This window comes from Lactuca virosa, chromosome 4 (assembly GCF_052849685.1).
Source record: "Lactuca virosa cultivar CGN04683 chromosome 4, Lactuca_virosa_CGN04683_v6, whole genome shotgun sequence".
In the NCBI taxonomy this organism is placed as follows: domain Eukaryota; kingdom Viridiplantae; phylum Streptophyta; class Magnoliopsida; order Asterales; family Asteraceae; genus Lactuca; species Lactuca virosa.
In genome coordinates this window covers 167241885-167262103 of record NC_136429.1, presented here as the reverse complement: position 1 = coordinate 167262103, position 20219 = coordinate 167241885, and the positions used below count along the sequence as shown (strand labels likewise).

At 34.8% G+C, this 20219-nt stretch overlaps 1 pseudogene across 1 annotated transcript; it reads left to right on the top strand.

Annotated features, from left to right (window-relative positions):
- The first annotated feature begins 1872 nt into the window (after positions 1 to 1872).
- Positions 1873 to 3935, top strand: LOC145107688 (zinc finger CCCH domain-containing protein 26-like; annotated as a pseudogene). The gene is made up of 6 exons (XR_013707928.1): positions 1873 to 2114; positions 2426 to 2601; positions 2687 to 2743; positions 2819 to 2935; positions 3018 to 3329; positions 3425 to 3935. The product of XR_013707928.1 is annotated as a zinc finger CCCH domain-containing protein 26-like (transcript).
- The last annotated feature ends 16284 nt before the right edge of the window (positions 3936 to 20219 follow it).

Below are 20219 nucleotides of genomic sequence, written 5' to 3'. Positions count from 1 at the left end.
TACTTCTTCTGCCCCTTTTCTCATTTTAGTGTACAAAAACAAAAATGAATGTAAACTTAAATGACAATATATTATAATTTTCTCTCAAAAATCCCTATCTACTTATCATGGCATCTACAGGTCCCGTTTCTAGACCAACTATAAAAAACTTGATTTGTTGACTTTTTACCTTACTTATGTTGAGGATTATGCAAATCTGAAGGTGGATACGAAAGCCATCCCGCTACCTACATGAACTTCTGATATGTTAGAAGAACCTTCTGCCAGAGAGGTTCACTTACATCGTTTCAAAATCATAGATTTCATTCTCGATTCTTATCTTTCTTTTTGGTGTTTCGTTATAGGTCAAAATCAGCTTATTTTCTTCAAAACGGTAAAAATACAATAAAAGTAAGGTAACTTCTTTGTTTGAACATTAGGACCAAAGCTTCCAAATCTTATTTCTTAGCATAATGTTTAATAATTCTATGGTTTTTTTAATAAACTATCTATGGTTAAACGTTTTAAGTTCTAGGGTATATTAATGATAGGTATTAATTTACTTGACATTCTTTGTCTGTTATTCGATGTGACCTTTAAAATGAGAATTTTGGAGTCCGTCTTCTATTCTTCTTCCCATTTCCCAATAGATATAACATATAAAGAATGCAATTTACTCTATACAATTTACGATTTATCTAATATTAGAATTTTTTATGCTTAGATCAAATCAATTACGTGATTTAAATGACCCCATGCAATGGTTCGGTACAATTTAATTGAATGTTATTATTGGTCGAAGATAAAGTAGATAGCAATTTCTTAAGATTTTGGCAATATATATGTCTTAAATAAAATGATGCAACAAACAAAAAAACATTATATATATATATATATATATATATATATATATATATATATATATATATATATATATATAATAAGCTTTTTTACTAGTTAAAAATATTTTAAAGAAAACAATATTTTGAATACATTTAAATTGCTTGAAAATTGATAAACATTCAACAAACAATTCAAATATATATATATATATATATATATATATATATATATATATATATATATATATATATATATATATATATAGAGAGAGAGAGAGAGAGAGAGAGAGAGAGCTAGGTTCAAATGTGGATTGATATCTATTATGCGGACATGTGAACAATGTTATTCTGTGAGAATGACAAAGAAAATATGTGGTTTGATAATGTGAATACGTTCAATCTTACATAACTATTATCATTATCACGCATTCTCATTAATTAAATCGTCTATAAGGTTATTATAGATTTCTTTTATTATTCTCATTTTTTCAGAATGTTGTCAGAATGTTTATTGAGTCGTATTTTGTAAAAATGAAAATAAGTGAAAAACGATGCGTGAGAACAAAAATAAATAAGAATTACTGAAAATGCATGAAAATGACAATAATTATGTTAGGTTGAACATATTCACATTATTAAAACTTATTCTCTTATTAATTCTTATAGAATAGCACTGTCCACACGTCCATATAATAATTTTACATTCACATTATAACTTATATATATATATATATATATATATATATATATATATATATATATATATATATATATATATATATATATCATCACCATACTTAATAAAAACCTCTCGTACATACCACATGACACTCTTTTAAGCCATCACTATGCCACGTGTCACTACCACAAAAAATGTTTGACTAATTTTTCCGCCCATGGATTGCTGCGATTGTCAATTAATCACCTCCTAAGATTAAGCAAATTAGTTTTAATATCCAAAATTAAACTCTATTGAAAATACTTTTTATATATTTAAACACATATATAAATGGTATCCAAGAAATCAACTCCATTCCGGTAAACACAACAATTAATATTTAATCATCGAGAATTTTTGACGTTTGAATTGTTTATTAGCAAAGATCTGAACCAATTTCATTCAAATCCGCTCATTTACGTTTGAATTGTTTATCAACGCTTAATATTTATCCAAGAAATCGGCGTTGTTGATCTCCTTGCTTCTTCAATAAGGGCTATATCAGACAAAAATTGATACAAATCCAAACAATAGGAAGATGTAAATGAAAATATAGGGACGAGCCATGATTCTGAGTAATTTACACTTTCAAAAGCAACCCATTAGTTTTGAAGAACGCGATCATGCTTTGAATGCTATGTTCATCAGTTTTTGTATATATATCTGACGTTAGTCTGTTACAATTTAATTTTATCTGTTCTATTTCCATTTCCCCCTAATTTTTCTCTGTTTGTTTTGCCCTATCTCCCAATTCCCATTTCCGTACGATAATTTTGATTACTTTATCTCCCACACCCATCTTTTTCCGATCACGAACTGTTTGAATCCTGGGGTTTAATTGTTACAAAGTGTGTCTGATTTTTTATTAAATTTTTTCAAATCATAGAAGTTGTAAGGCGATTGAGAATTCAAACAGATGGGAAAGAAGATGGAACTGCCATGGCGGGTTCGATGCCCTATCCAGATCGTCCTGGCGAACCCGATTGTATATTTTGTTTAAGAACCGGCTTGTGTGGCTATGGAAACATTTGTAGGTTTAATCATCCAACCCACATTGGTCAGGTAATAAAAAAAAACCCTTTTATTTTTTCTCAATCGGAATAAAACGATTGTTGCTCTTCATGTCTGAAATTCGATTCTTAATCAGGCCAATCAACTTCAACTTGGAGGCGAGCTTCCAGAAAGAGTTGAAGAACCAGACTGTGTGATAAGTCTCTTCTCCATCATGTTGACGATGATAGTTAGGGACAATTAAGTAATTTCACATCTTTTTTTTCAGTATTTTCTAAAGACGGGTACTTGCAAATATGGATCAACCTGCAAATACAATCATCCTCGTGATAGGAGAGGTGCTGGACCAGTGGTGTTAAACATGGTTGGGTTACCTATGAGATAGGTTGCTATTTACTAATCTTGATTTTCAATTTCTATTTTTCTTTAAAATGATAGTTTAAACTAACTTATAAACACTTAATTAGGAAGAAAAAGCTTGTGCACATTACATTCTAACTGGATCTTGTAAATTTGGAGTGGCATGCAATTTTCATCATCCACAGCCATCAATGGATGGATCTAACATTCAATTGTCATATTACAACCACAGCATTGAACAGCCCTATTCCTCTGGTTCTACTAATCTGCCCGAACGGCCCGGGGAACCAGAATGTCGTTATTTTATGCGCACTGGAAACTGCAGATACGGATCAGACTGCAAATATCATCACCCAAAGGAAAAGATTGCTCAACTTGCTGCTAGCTCTTTGGGCCCACTTGGCCTTCCACTAAGACATGTAAGTATAAAACGGGTCGACCTATTTACATGATATTGGATAAACTGGTCGATTTTTCATTAGCTTTATCTTATTTTACTTGAATGCAAATGCAGGGGCAAGCAGTGTGTTCATATTATAGTCTTTATGGAATCTGCAAGTTTGGGCCAACTTATAAATATGATCACCCTTTGATGGGGTACTCATACAACTACAACATGAGTCTACCTAATGCTAATGCTAATGCTAATGCATCATCTTTGTTCCCATATGGAGGGGTGAATTCGTCAACACTTCATTCTTCAGGATCTTCCCCGTCAAAGTCATCTAAAAATGAAGGTACTAAAACCCCAGGAGGTGGTTCACCTTCACCTTCGCCTCAACGTGCTGCATCTCCATCACATTTAGAGTGATTGGTTTTGTTTAGAATTGAGTTGTGTGTTTTGAGAGATGATGATTTTTATGAGGGCTTTGTTTTTGGTTCTGAATAAAATTATGCAGATGAGGAAAAATGTTACTTTTACTGCTATTACTTTTACATTTTTATCCGGTATGAACTGTTTTTTTTGTTGTTTTTTTATGGATGATTTTGTTAATTTTATGAGTGGTGATGCCATTTTTGTTCTACTATTTTATTCGTTACCCTTTTTTTTATGGTAATGACATTAGTTATGCTGTGGACTATTTAATGGGTTGTTTCTTTTTGACACCTTTTAATTTCAACAACTATATATGAATTAGTAGGGGTGAGCATGAGTCAGTTTTGAGAAAAAACCGAGCGCAAACCGCAATTTTTTATTGTTTTTTTTTTATTATTTTTTTTTTGTGTGTGATTTTAAAAAGTATTCGATTTCGGTTCAAATTTTTGGTTATTTAAGTTTGGGTTTTTGGTTTTTCTGTTTGAACATGTGGGTACGGTCTATAATATTAGTATGATATTGATGCATTATTGTTCACAGATCTAACTTCATGAATTGCAAGTTCAGTTGACTAATTAATGGGCTAGCAATGTGTTTTATAATTTTGAAGATCTTATTTGGGAAATACATTGCCAATTACTAATTTTGCCCTCTTTTGATGTAGGTAACTACAAGTCTACAACTATTGTTCGGATGACGTAAAACCCATGCATGATTATTTATTATGGATTATGAAATTTATGAATAAGAGTTGTTTGTTAAAATGCTTATACGAATTGCTGGTCAAACAATTTTGGTTGACATGGTTTTTTCGTTTCGGTTACTAATTTTTTTAATCTTATTTTTGTTATAGATATTTTCAATAGTCTATTTGAGTTTAACATCTTAGTGTCATAAATTTCCCTGTTATGTGTACCATTTATATAGCAACATACTTATATTTATTAACCGGAATATCAACATACTTATATTTTTGACAGAAATTACAATGTACGTATATTTATTGAGTAAAAGAACAAACTACTTACAGAATTTGAAGTACAATGTTATTAACTAAATTATTATTATTTATGATTAAGACTATATTTAAATTTATCACCCCGTGTAGTACACGGGTTATAACCTAGTATAATAATAAATTCGTCTTCAGTTATAGATGGTTTATTTCGGTAACCATTAAAAATATTTTAAAATTATTTATATTTTGAATACATACATCATTATTTCCACCAATCTCTTAATAATAATCTCGTAATAACAATTCCTATAAATATTCTAACATTTGCGTTATGCAGTTTACATGTCCCATTTTCTCATAGATCCTCTGCACAAATTCAAGAAAAAGAGGCCAACCTTCCCATCAATTTTCTTCGTCATAACCGGTGTATGTCCTTTTTCGTTAAAGCCTTTTAATCTATTCATATTTATATTGAATTATATAAAATCATAATTTATTAAATGTCTACACATACAAAATACAAAATGTATATTGAATATTCAAAATAATGTATATATTAATTTAACTAATAAACAAAATTTATATCTTTGTAATTTAATAAAAAAATTATAAATCTTTGATTTTTCATTACTACTTTAAGTTATTAATAGTGTTTTGTTTTATTAATAGTGGTTTCCACGAGTTTTAACCTATTATACATATAGAAGTAGGTTCCGTTGAAATTATGAAAAAATAGAGATATTGAGATCTAACCTCATTCACATATTTCTAATTTCCGTTCTAGCATTCCAGTGTACTGGTGCGACGTCTCCTTATAAGGGATATGGATACCTTCCTTGTCACAACGCGTTTTAAAGTCGTAAGGGAAGCAGATCCTATAAGAACTCTGCAGTTAAGCGTGCTAGGGCGAGAGTAGTATCGGGATGGGTGACCCCCTGGGAAGTCCTCGTGCCGAGAGGCACAAAGCGGACAGACAATATTGTGATACGTGTCAGAGGGGGATGTTACAAATGGTATCAGAGCTGGGGCACGGGTCGATGTGTTCGACGAGGACGTCGAACCCTATAATGGGGGGTGAAGGTGGGTTGCACCTAATCACACATCGGCTTGGAAGGAGAACGAAACATTTTCTTATAAGGGATGTGGATACCTTTCTTGTCACAACGTGTTTTAAAGTCGTGAGGGAAGCAGATCCCATAAGAACTCTGCTGTTAAGTGTGCTCGGGCGGGAGTAGTACCGGGATGGGTGACCCCCTAGGAAGTCCTCGTACCGAGAGGCCCAAAGCGGACAATATTATGATACGTGCCAGAGGGGGATGTTACAATAACAAAATTTAATAATTCTAACCCAAAGAGCACCCGAATCATTAAGAAATCGCCACTTCCATTTATAAAGAAGAGCTAAGTTAAAAGCATCCAAACTACCAACCCCCATACCTCCCTGCGCATAGGAATTTAAAATCAAATTCCAATTAACCCAATGAATTCGATTTTGTCCTTGTTCAATACCCCAAAAAACCGAGCCCTTAAGGCATGAAGATGACGGCACACAGTGACAGGAAGAAGAAAAATAAAGAGGAAAAAAATACCCAAACTCCCCAAAACAGATTTAATAAGAGTCAACCAGCCTCCAATGGACAACAACTTCACCTTCCAAGAAGCTAACCACTTCTTAAATCGATCAATAATAACTTGCCATCCTTTAATACGCACCATAGACTCTCCAACCGGAATACCAATATAGACAAAAGGAAAAACACCAGCCGAACACCCAGTAAAAGAAACTAAGGTAGCTACCTCCAACGAATTGACTCCCACACCAAAAAACTTTGATTTAGTGAGATTAAGATTAAGGCCCGACACCAAATAGAAGCATCTCAAAATACGAATCAAATTCTGGATATTAGAAGCATCCCATTCCCATAAGAAAATAGCATCATTTGCATAAAAACAAATGAGAAATAAGAACATCATTAGATCCCAAAGGGGCACCCCGGAACACCCCTTCTGCAACCGCATCCTCTACCGCAATATGAAGACCTTCCATAGCTATAATAAACAAAAAAGGAGAAAGAGGATCCCCTTGTCTTAGACCTCTGAAAAGTTGAAACTCATCCGTAGGATTTCCATTAATCAACACAGAAGATCTAGCATTTGAAAACATACCCCGAATCCAACCTCTCCATTTCTCACCAAACCCGAGAAACAAAAGAATCCTATCCAGATACTCCCAGCTCACCGAATCATAAGCCTTTTCAAAATCAACCTTAAAAATCATAAGTTTTTTCTTCTTCTTCTTAAACCACCTAACCAACTCGTTCACCACCAGCGGACCATCTAAAATTTGCCTAGATTTAAGGAAAGCAGACTGTTTCATCCCTATAACATCATGTAACACCGGAGCTAACCTATTAGTCAACAATTTAACAATAATCTTAAATTGCAAACCGATAAGGCTAATAGGGCAATAATCGTTAATATGAATCGGATTAGCAACTTTTGGAATCAATGTAACAAACGAAGAGTTACACCCCACCGGGAACTTCGGTTTATCAAAAAATTCTTGAACAAAAGCAATAACATCACCAGCAAGGATCTCCCAAAAGTGTCTAAGAAACCAAAAAGTGAAACCATCTGGACTAGGGGCACGATCCACTCCACAATCCCAAACAACATTTTTAATCTCATCATCCGTGAACACGACTTCAAGAGAAGAAGCAACTCTCGGATAAAGGGACTTGAATCTATGGCTTCTCCGATCCAAACTAGCGCCTCAGAACGGATGAAATTTTGCTGCATAGAAGTCATAAAATGCCTTTTTCACCCTAGAAGGCTCCAAAATCCACTCCCCATCAATAGACACACCTCTAATCATCAATTGACGTCGTCTTTTTTTCAATAAGGCATGGAAAAACGCAGAATTCTCATCACCCTCCACAGCCCAGGTTGATCTGACCTTTTCAATAAGACCATTCTCCTCAATGAAATCATTAAAAGACATAGCTGAGCTAGGACAAAAATCAGAGCCAAATCTTTCCGCCGCCTTTCTAACGACATTAAAATCCCCAAAGAATACATAATTACCTCCATTCCTCCTCATAAAAACCGAGAGGTGCCCCCATAAATGTTGCTTTCCCACTAAATCTTGAGGAGCATAAATATTAACCATAAAACAATTGAGATTAAAAGGGATCCACAAGCCTCTCACAATAACCACATTACTAGTACAAGTAACACTACTTTTAACAAACATATTTGGATCCCAAACTGAGAGAATACCACCTGATCGTCCTCGTGCACAACTAGTAGCAAAATCAAAACTATAATTGCCCCACATACTACGAATCTTGAACAAATCAACTTGAGTCATTCTCGTTTCTTGCAAACCCAAAAAAGACACTCCAAACTGCAACCATAACGCCTTAACCCAACTTCTTTTTAAGAAAGTTCGGGTACCACAAATATTCAATGAAAGATAATTTATTGATTGTCACACCCCCCAAACCAGAACGGCGGAAACGTTTGGGGGCGGAGGACGTCATATTCAGTATCATAACAACTGAATAGTAAAGAAAGTACACACCACCATAACATATATATTTGAAAAGTTTACATGATTGTAAGTGTTACATGTTTGAATATCAAATATAATATGGTGATCCAAAAATATGTTACTAACGTCAGCGCGTTAGTCTTCAAAAGTAGTTGCTACCTGGCTTAACGATTTCCTGAGAATACAAGTTGTTTCAAAGAAAAAGTGTCAACATTTAAGTTGGTGAGTTCATAAGTATATGTTTGTATAAATATATGCCATTCGAAAGTTTCGTGTTTGTTTTCCAGAAAATCCGATATTTCCTCATAAAAGGAGTTATAAATCTTTGTTTGTATATAATATGAATGTATAGAACCAGGAAAAACCTATATTTTCCTAACAGTGGAGAGTAGTCTCAAATGTCCAAGACTATGATTTTGTAAGTAAATATGTCATACTTAAAATAATGATGCATAGTTTTATTAGTAAACAAAACTATAAGAAGTTTGTAATTTCGCGTAAAGATAATTGTAATATTACTTTTCCCGCAAAAACATAAATACCATAATAATTGTCTATCCTGTGTGTTTTCATAACCGTACTATGATGGATTTGCTTGCGGCGACGTTCTTCAGGCGTCGAAGCGATATGATATTTGTCACCCCGCAGACTGTAGCTAACAGTCAGGGCGCGTGATCATCAGTCCCGTATAGATCTATACACATGTATCACGTTCGCACAACAGAGACTCTGGTTATAAAACAGGGCTTTCTAGTGGTACCTTGACAGGTATGGTGAAGACGATTGACTCACATATTCTCAATTAAGTCACGTATTTTGAAATATATATGAATGACTTCTGAAAAGATTACCCTTTCTACAGTGTTAACAAAGGCATAATAATGAGTTGTATTTTCTTATATAAGCATGATGTTATAGTTGAAATAGTTACCCTTGGTATGATGTACTATGCAGATATATAAATAAAACATATTTCTATTTATAAAACATATTGTATCCCATGAGGGTAAGGTTGCGATGTGTGATATTTTATATGTTAACAACTTCATATAATAGTTATAACAATAGTAAGACAAGTATAGCAAAAGATTGATTTTTTCACCCGAGTTTAACCGTGTGTTTACTTGTATTCCCCCCCTTAAAAGCATTTAAAAAGGTATTTAAAAACGTAGTGATAGGGGTATGAACTCACTTGGTAGCTTGAAGAAGGTGAGGCAAAGATCGAGCAGAACTTCGACTGGAGAAAGCTGATTCCTCGGGATTCTCGGGAATCTCGGGAATGTAAAACCTTCCTTCGGAAACTTGGATGTGAAGACCGGGGCTTTGGGATGGCTTCGAGGGTTTAAACGCAAAGCTTCGGCACGAGAAAGAAGAGAATTGAGCAATGAAACCCGGAACCCTTTGAGCTCTATTTATAGCCCAATTTTTGGGTCCCACGTCGTGGCAAAAGGGTTGCCCACGTCGTGGAGTCGATCCTATCCTCTTCCATGGACGATACGTCCACTGCCAAGCCTAAAAACCCATCAGTCATGGTCCCACGTCGTGACCATCTGTGCCACGTCGTGGCCAGCCTGACAGCCTCAGATTTTGTGTCTCGAACTTGTAAAATCCGTAACTTCTGCGTACGAGCTCCGTTTTCGACGTTCTATATATGCACGCGTAGGTGGGATTATGATCTACAACTCTCGTTTAGACTCCGTCGGCTAATTTTGTCTTTATTTTTAATATTATATTTTTAACAGACCGGGACTGGAAAAGTCCGTTAAAAATCCATAACTTCTTCATCCGACGTCCGATTTTGTCTGTATTTTTACCATTGTACTACTATTGTTGAGATCTTCGATTCTCGTTAAGGTTGTGTTGGCTAAAAGTCGCTCGATCTCTATTTCGAGTTTTTAGCTGTCTACTGCTATGTCTGAAACTTCGAAAAATCATAACTTCCTCATACGAAGTCAGATTTGGGCGTTCTCTTTATGTACGCTTACGGTTTAGTGATATCTACGAATTTCATTTAGATACTTAAGGCTGAAAATTATTTTATTGAAATTTCGTATTTTACTCTTAACAGTGTTTTGTCGGTTTTGTTGCGTATTTTCGATTGATCATAACTTCTTCGTTATAACTCGGGTTTTTATGTTCTTTATATGTTTGAAAACCCTGATACAATATCTACCACTTTGTACATTCACATTGAGATTTTTGAACATTTCATTTTTGACGTTATTCCTATTATATTAAGATAGGTTACCAAACTCGATTTTGGATCGTTACATTGATTCGAAATATCGGGTTGTTACATCATCCCCCCGTTAGAGGGAATTTCGTCCCGAAATTATTTACAAGGTAAGTGTCTATGGACTAGGGAAGAGATGCATGTACTTTTGTTGCATCTGATCTTCTCGCTCCCAAGTGAATTCAGGTCCACGTTTAGCATTCCAGCGAACCTTCACGATTGGTATGCGACTTTGCTTTGTTCGTTTGATTTCCCTATCCATGATTTCGACAGGTTCTTCCACAAAGTTAAGATTTTCATTCGGTTCGATTTCCTCGAGTGGAATCACGAGAGTTTCGTCGGATAGACACTTCTTTAGATTAGACACGTGAAACACAGGATATACGTTGTTAAGTTCGAGTGGTAGTTGGAGTCTATAAGCTACTGGACCAATCCTCGCAGTAACTTCGAAGGGTCCAATGTACCTTGGGTTTAGTTTTCCATGCTTCCCAAAGCGTATCATGCCCTTCCAGGGTGAGACCTTCAGTAAGACGCGGTCACCAACCTGAAATTCCAAGGGTTTTCGTCTTTTGTCGGCGTAGCTCTTTTGTCTATCTCTTGAGGCTTTCAGTCGTTCACGGATTTGGACAATCTTTTCAGTCGTCTCTCTAATGATTTCTGGACCAGTGAGAGTGCTTCAGGGACTAGACCTTTCGCCAACTGCTTGTCGCCCACTTCCGCCCAGCACAGAGGTGATCTGCACTTGCGGCCGTAAAGGGCTTCAAAAGGAGCAGTCTTGATGCTAGTATGATAACTGTTGTTATAAGAGAATTCAACCAATGGTAAGTGGATATCCCATGCTTTACTGAAGTCTATTACACAAGCTCGTAACATGTCTTCTAGGGTTTGGATCGTTCTCTCACTCTGCCCGTCAGTTTGTGGGTGATAGGCTGTACTCATATCTAGCCTAGTTCCCAAGGTTTTCTGCAGTGATTTCCAGAATCGTGATGTGAATCGGCTATCTCTGTCCGAGATAATAGATATCGGCACTCCGTGAAGTCGCACAATTTCCTGGATGTAAGTCCTTGTCAATCTTTCCATCTTATCGGTCTCCTTGATTGGTAAGAAGTGGGCAGACTTGGTTAACCTATCGATGATCACCCAAATGGTATCGTGACCACCTTGCGTCTTGGGTAGTTTGGTTATGAAATCCATGGTAATCTGCTCCCTCTTCCACTCAGGTATTTCAGGCTGATGGAGTAGACTTGAGGGCTTCTGATGTTCTACCTTGACTTTGGCACAAGTCAAGCACTTGCCCACATAGGTAGCAATTTCTGCTTTCATGTTTGGCCACCAGTAGAGTTGTTTGAGATCCAGATACATCTTATCTGAACCTGGGTGCACGGAGTATCGGGTCTTGTGTGCTTTGTTCATAACTATCTCTCTGAATCCACCGAACTTCGGTGTCCAGATTCGGTTCATGAGGTAACGAACTCCATCACTCTTGATCTCAAAATTCTTGTCCATCCCTCTAAGTGCTTCACCTGTCAGGTTTTCGGGTTTCAAGGCTTCTAGTTGGGCTTCCTTGATTTGCGTTGACAGGTGTGAATGGATTGTCATGGTTAGCGCTTTCACTCTTCGATCAGAGTACCAGTGATGGTGTACGGAATTTGTTTATTATATTTTGTATGTTTAGAAGGAAATAGATGCAAAAATTGTAAAGAGAAAACTCATTAATCAATAAGTGTTTTGTAGTAGGAGTATTACTTACATAGATAGAAACTATTCAAGCCAGCCTGTGTCAATCATTGGTCTCTGTGGTTGCTTTCCCTGTTGGCCTCATGCCTGTGGTACTGTTGACCTTCGTCGACCTGACACTCTGTCACTTACAGGTTTCATGCCTCTATTTTGTAAGAACACTCAATTATAACAAAACAAAGATTTATTGATAAAAGAGCTCCCGAAATGGGAGTACTCCTATAATATTTTACATCTCTCCCTTCTAAGGGAGATTTTTACTCACAAGACATTGAACTAAAAATTTACAAGATAGAGAGTGTTTTTGTTGCACTCGTTATTGCGATGCCCTTTCTACAAAACATAACTCTCAATTTATAGATATATTGAGAGGGTCTGATCCTTGCCTATTATGTCAGGCATGACGTTTTTATCCACTAAAGATTACATTATTGTGGACAGCTGGAAAGCTTTTAATAATGGAGAAAAGGCATTATTATTTTGAGTGGTGGGGCCATTTGACACGTGAAGCATCTTTCTTTAAGATGATGAGGATTTGTCATCTTCAGAGGGGGGTCCCTCCTTTGTCTCCGAATCTTTGCAATCGCAAAAGTGACAAAGATGTTCTTCGAAAAGTTGTTCTGCATGTCGGCAGAAGTGTTGGCGTGTAGCATTGGATACTTCCATGCTATTGTTCATGAATTTTTCTCCAAACTTGGAGGCTTGACGAAGATCTTCTTGGCTGGTGTTGTTGTAACTCCAGCTTGTAATTATACAATGTGAATCGGTATAATTAATCTTCTTTTTTGAACCAGAGATAATTTCAATGATTTTTTCTGATATTCTTCTTAAACCATTGACGCGGTTAGGATGAAGAATTTCTGTGAAAGGTAGATCTTTATCTTCCATTGGTTGAGATTGTTCAATCTCTCTATTGGCTTTAGAAAGACCAATTTCCAGAAAGTGGTATGGAGAAAGAGTTGATTCTTGAATCCATTCTGGGAGTGAAGAGATGCATCTGATGTAGATCGGATTATCTTTTGCTTTAAGTACTTTCTTTCGAAAGTTCTTAATGGATTCTACCATGCTGCTTGGGAAGAATTTGAGTTCTTGAAGGTTGCAGCTTGGGTAGATATTATCGATTAGTCCAGCTTGAAAGGCTTGGTAGACTAATTTTGCATCTGCTCCTTCGAGAAAGTTGAACAGACTTTTTGTTTTCTTGTCCGTAGTGAAAAACTTTTCATGAACAAGGTCTTCTGGGCATGCAGCTCTTGCTTTCTTCCAGATTGTTCTGAAATCTTCAAAAGAGATTTCAGGATAGTTAACCATTTGTTGAACGTCAATTGGAACGTCAAACCTTTGGTCTCTGTGGGCTTCTTTGACTTTTTGAATTTTTGGTCGAAGAAGTGGTTGGTTAGTCTTGCTTGTATCGTCTTGATAAGTGGCAAGGCTTAATCTTGCAGATGTTTCATTTCTGAATTTTTTGCAAGTAACTTTATCAACTTTACAGAAGGTTTCTGTAATTCCCCAGTCAGTATGAACACCGGCATGGGGTCCTTTATAGATTACATAAAATCTTTCAGCTTCTTTGTTAAGAGCTTTTTTGTAATCTGGTGTGAACTCCTGCACAGATTTGTTAGTGGGTGACAAAGTTGTCATTTTACTGATTCCTTCAGTACAAGGATTGGGATCAACCAATAAGCTAGTTTTTCCATTAGGAAGAGGAGTAGCTGTCTCCTTTATTATGCTTTTTAGCAAAGCATCAGCTTTCAACGGATTTGTTGATTCTTTACCAGGTGCCGTTTGCACTGGAATAGCCTTTGTTTTTGAGCTTTCGCTTTCCGGTACATTGGTGACCGTTGTTACTTGTTCATACAAGTTGATTTTCTGCTCAATTGCAGATAGCTCTATGAGGAGCATTTGTTTCTTCATCCTCAAAATGTTGAGGTCTTCCATTTTTGTAAACTCAATTTTTGTTTACTTTTCTCTCTAATCTCCTCCTCACTTTTTGTAGGTGAAGTTTTTTGTGAGGAAATATGTCATGAGGATCATATCCTTTTATAGGGCTCGAGAGGAGCGAGTGAGATCATGGATGATGTAAGGCATACCTGAAGTCACGAGTGAGGCAGTCTGCCAGTACGTTTTTGTTTCCTGCGAGATGTTCAACAGCGAAAGTATATCGTGAGAACCACTCTTGCCATCGTATTAGCCGGCCTAATTTGTTATCTCCTGCAATCTTCGTTCGGAGGAAATAAGTAAAATTTTTATTATCTGTACGAACCAGGAAATTTACTGGTGTTAAATATACAGAGAATTTTGTAATAACTCTTTTTACAGCGAGTAATTCTTTTTCATTGCTATGGTAGTTTTTCTCAGCTGCTTTGAAACTGCCAGAGGTGTACCTGCAAATTTGTTCTTCGTTTTTGGGGTTTTTAGCTTTTAAAACACCTCCCCAAAATTCATCAGAAGCATCAGTTTCAATAATTAAACTGTCTTCAATGTTTGGAAGATAAAGTTTTGGAAAATTGATTAAAACTTTCTTTATCTTTTTGATGTAGTCTGTATCAGCATTTGACCAATTCCAGATGACATCTTTTTTTAATTTTACCTGTAAAGGTTTTCTCATGGCTGCAAGTTTTTCAATATATGTTTCAGCATAAGTTAAAACACCAAGAAATCTTTGCAGTTGTTTTTTGTCTTCTAAAACATTTGGAAAGTCATGTAAATGTTCAAGAATATGCTTTTGAGGACAATGAGTACCTTCATTTATTTCTAAACCCAAAAAATTGATTTTTGTTTTGAAAAGATGAGCTTTCTTTTTTGAAAGTATTATTCCATATTTTAAAATAGTTCTGAGAACCTGTGTGACATGAACATAGTGTTCTTGTTCATTTTTGCTGAAGATCATGATGTCATCAACGTATACAGTGCAGAAACCTTCAAGGCCTCGAAGAGCGTTCTGCATGTGTCTTTGAAAAATACTAGGAGCTTGTTTAAGCCCAAAGGGTAGTACTTTCCATTGAAAGAGTCCATCAGGACATGTGAAGGCAGTGAGAAGCTGCGATTCTTCATCAAGTAGAACTTGCCAGAAACCTGACTTGCAGTCGAAGCTTGAATAAATGTTTTTTCCTCGTAGAAGAGTCAAGAGTTCGTGCATATTGGGAAGATTATGTGAGTCTCCAATAGTTGCATCATTGATTGCTTTGTAATTGACAACCATGCGCTTCTTTCCTCTTCTTTTCTCTGCTTCTTTATTGACAAGAAAGGCAGGAGACATATGAGGGGATTTTGATTCTATAATTAGTCTCATATCAAGTAATTCCTTGATTTGTTTGGAAAATTCTTCTCTATCTTGTAAAGAGTAAACCATAGGTTTTTCTCTAATAACCGTCTTGGGATTAATAAGCTTAATTGAAGCTTTCATCCATCCTTTGGTTTTATTTGGATCAATAGGATTTTCAGAACAAACTTTTTCAAGAAGATCTTCAATCTGTTTGAACCTGGTAGTTTGAATAGAAATAATCTTTTCTTTATTAATCCCTTCATGGGTTATATTAGTACCTGGAATTTGTTTTTCTTTAGAACCTTTTTCTTGAGTTTCAAGAAAACCTGGTTTTCCTTTGCTATAGGCTTCTGTAACTTTTTTTATAATTACCATATCATTATTAAGATGAAAGGCGATTCTATCTATCCATTGTATGAATGGTCCATAAACTTGACAGAAGTTGTTTCCAATTATGATATCAATTCCTGAATTTTGTTGGTAAATAGTGGGAACGTTGAAATGTTCTCCTGAAAGTTCGAGATTAATGTTTCTACAAACTTTATTAATTTTTATGGTTTCACCATTTGCAATAGTGGCACTAATTTCTTTGGGAGCGTTTTCCCAGAGTTCATCCGGAATGATGAATTTGCTTGCAAGACATAAAGATGCACCTGTGTCTACAAAACAATGTACTCTAAATTTTTTATATCCTTTAAAGTTAAGGAAAGTAGAAACATAGATAGAGTTTGGATTAGTAAGATTCATGATAAGGGAATCATCAATCTTCTGGAGGTTTACGCAAAAATGGTTAATCTCCTCCTCTCTGAAAAGTGGGGTTTGTATGGGACTAGTCTGAGTCATCCGTTGTTGATTCGTATTCATCAGTGTCTGATGAAGATTCTGTCTCAACATGATATATAAAAACATGTTGTGTACCATCATACTCTTCTTCAAGAGCTTCAAATCCCCCATTGTTAGCGGTTTGTAAAACCTTGACTTTGTCTGGGTATTTTTTTCTATTTGGACATTCATTGGCGTAGTGTCCTTCTTCATTGCAGATCCAACACCTACATTTTTTCTTTCCTTGCGGACAGGAAGTATTCTTCTTAGGTGTTTCTTTTGAAGGTTTTTTGAAGTATTTTCCTGGTGAAAATTTTCTTCTTTTCTTTTTCCAAAAAGATTTGAATTTCTTTTTGTTTTTATACTTTTTCTTATTATAATTTTTCTTTCCAATATCAAAGTTTTTGAAATCAGAGAGAATGCTACAACAATCTTTGCTTATTGTTTTAAGTTTTTGTTGTTTATATCTGTCTTGACAGATTCTATCAATTTCTTCTTTTGCAATTTTTGTTGCATAAGAAAGACTGGTTTGCTGGATTTCTCCAGTAACTTCTTTTTTCCATCTGTCTGTACAGGTTTCTCCAATAATTGGAATTTTCATGAGGTAAGCAGATATCCATTGCGCATATTCACTTCTTTGTGGAATATCATACAGATATGATTCATACATACATGTGTATTTGTCGAGAAGACTAATATCATGTAATTGGAGTTTTGTCATTGAAACTCTTGCTATGTCAACTTTCTTATTAATGGTGAAGTCTTTATTAGAAATATAATCAAGACCTAAGAAAGTAGTGTATATGACATTTATGATATTATCAAAAAGATCTGAACCATGCATTTCTTCATTCCAATTATTGTTTCTTAGGAATTTTTGCACAATTCCATCAGTTTTGTGTTCTAAAAGTAGTAGAACATTTTTTGCTTTTTCAAATTCATCTGGGTTTGTCTGTAAGATTAGTGAAATCTCAGTAACCCATTTTTCTACAACTCTTTCTCTGAGTTTTAGATCTTGGATACAATCAATATTGAGTACATTGATCGTATTGGATCCTTGACCACTATTTGGAATACCATTGTGGACAGGCATTTTGAACTCATATTTCTTTTTATTGCTTCTTCTAGCGGCTGTATAAGAAGATTCTGCTTCATCATCTTCCATATCTGAATATTCGAACTTTACAGTTTTTGTATTAGTCTTAAAGTTATCTTCTTGTTCTGATTCAGTATCAGGTTCATCTATTTTAGTCATTCTAAAATATTGATCAAAAAGTTTGGGTTCTTTTTGATACAATTCTTCGCATTCTTCAGTTTCTAAAGATAAAAGCTGAATAAGTTTTTGGTCAGCCTTATCATAATCTTCATATTGAAGGTTAAAGAAATATTTCTCAAGTTTCTCAGAGATTGTTTCTTTCATTTTTGCTCTTTTTTGAAAATATCGATTTTCTGGGAGTCTTTTGAGCTTCCTAAGTCAGGGTTTCCAATACTTGGATTGGGAGGTGAGTATTTCTTAAGACCTGAATATTTTCCAGTTTTGGTTTTTTGTTCTATGATGGGAATATTCTTGATGTGTTCAAGAATGTCTTTATTACAAGGGCAAGAGTCAATCTTTTCAGATAACTCTTTAGTAATGTCTGCAATAATTTTTGCAGATGCTACTTCTAACTGTGTAGTGGTTACGTATTTAATGGCCGTTAAGTCAAAGTTTATAATCAGCCCATCTATTTTTTCATTAAGGAGGTTGATTGATCTATTTAGCTCGGGTATCGAGGTCATCCTATCATTTGTTTTAACTGCTCTTGTATATTAGTGATCTTAAGGTTGTTTTCTTTAAGAGTGCCTTCAATATTTGCCTTTTTGGCGACTTCTTCAACAAAATGGTTGTTTTTTAAAGAGTTTTCTAAAAGAATAGAATGTTTGTCAATAGACTGGGTTAGCTTGATAGTTAGTTTATTTTGTCTTTCAATAACTTCGAAGAATTTTTCAAAATTATTTTTATCAAGATTATTTTTAACCAAAATGGCTAAATCGTTTTTAAATTGGTTAAAAGGTATTTTATTTTTAGAAATATCTTTAGAAATATCTTTTGAAATACCAAGGTAATGGCATATTTTCGAAGTTTTTAAGAGACATCTTGCAATGATCTGGTTGAGATTATTGCAATGATTTACATTTGTTTGAATACCAGCTTTTCCAGAAGTAGAGAAAACGTATTCTTTCTTTTCAGTATTGTCGTCAAGGGTTTTGATTTTTACTGTTTTACCTTTTTTATAAAAATGAGGAAAATCTATTTTATTACTCATTTATTACCTCAGAGATTTGTTTGATATTCTGACGTAGACTATCAATTTTTAAAGACATGTTTCTTATTAAGTTACTATCTTTTTCTTTCTGAGCTTTCTCCTATATGGAGTGAATCCATAGAAATTCTTGGTCTAAGAGTTTCTCCTAGAGCTTTTTTGTTTCTAGCTATATTTAAAACCCAAGAGTTTTCTTGAGGATTTATGTCGCAGAATTGTTTATCTTTGACATGGCCTATTTCTGAAAAGACATCATCAAGTTCGATGTACTCGTCTTTCTTGTAGTCTATGCTATGGTGACTATTGGTCAGGGCATATCCTATGAGATAGGTTATGGTGAATGGTTTATCACCTGGGTTCATAAGGTCACTTCTTTCAAAGTGATGTATAAAAGATAAAGTTTTATCTATATTTGCAGATTTCAAATCTAGAGCAAATTTTGGATAGACTGAAAACATAAATTTTTGGTATGCAAGGTTTCCCCTAGCAGCACCTAAGATGCAGTCCTGTCTGTCAGTAATTCTGTTGTCAATTAAGGCCATTTTTATGGGAGAATTTATTCCTGCTTGGAATTGGGATTTTATCAAAATTTTTACAGCTCCGATATGGACCATTCTTACTTTTGATCTAATCTCAACTGGAATACTTTTTAAGTTATTGTTTATTTGTTCTTTAGTCAAAAGGGGTAGAAAGACAGCTCCTATTGTGTCTTTTATGTCTACAGACATTTCTTTAGTACTAACAAAGTAGAAAATTTCATTTTTCCTTTTAAGCGGATTTAAAATACTAAGTTTAGAAGGAACATTTTTGAAAATGTTTTCTTTCTTTATTTTTAAATCTGTTTTCTTGACCCGAGAGAGAAGATCTTGTTTTATTAAGAGGTTTGCATGAAAGCCGTCTTCATCCTCAACATAAGTTAGGATTTGTTTTTCTTTTGAATCATTTTCTTCAGAATTGTTGAAAATTTCTTTATTCATGTTTAAGAAATGTTAACAAGTTAAAATCCTTTTTCTGAGTTCTGAAACTGAGTTTAAAGCTTTATCAAGGTGTTCTTGATGCATTTTTTGCCTATGAAGGAGGTACTTACGTATATTAACCATGGTTGGTATATATTCGTGAGTATGTTTATTTTGTGCTTGTAGAATTCTGAAATTTATATGCACTAAATCTTTTTTATTACTTAAAAGTATATCTTTATGTTGAGAAATCTCATTCTCTGTATTACGAATTTCTTCAAATAATTCACTGTAAAGTGTTTTATTATAATGTAGTACCATTTTTTAACAAGGCTCTGATACCAGTGATGGTGTACGGAATTTGTTTATTATATTTTGTATGTTTAGAAGGAAATAGATGCAAAAATTGTAAAGAGAAAACTCATTAATCAATAAGTGTTTTGTAGTAGGAGTATTACTTACATAGATAGAAACTATTCAAGCCAGCCTGTGTCAATCATTGGTCTATGTGGTTGCTTTCCCTGTTGGCCTCATGCCTGTGGTACTGTTGACCTTCGTCGACCTGACACTCTGTCACTTACAGGTTTCATGCCTCTATTTTGTAAGAACACTCAAGTATAACAAAACAAAGATTTATTGATAAAAGAGCTCCCGAAATGGGAGTACTC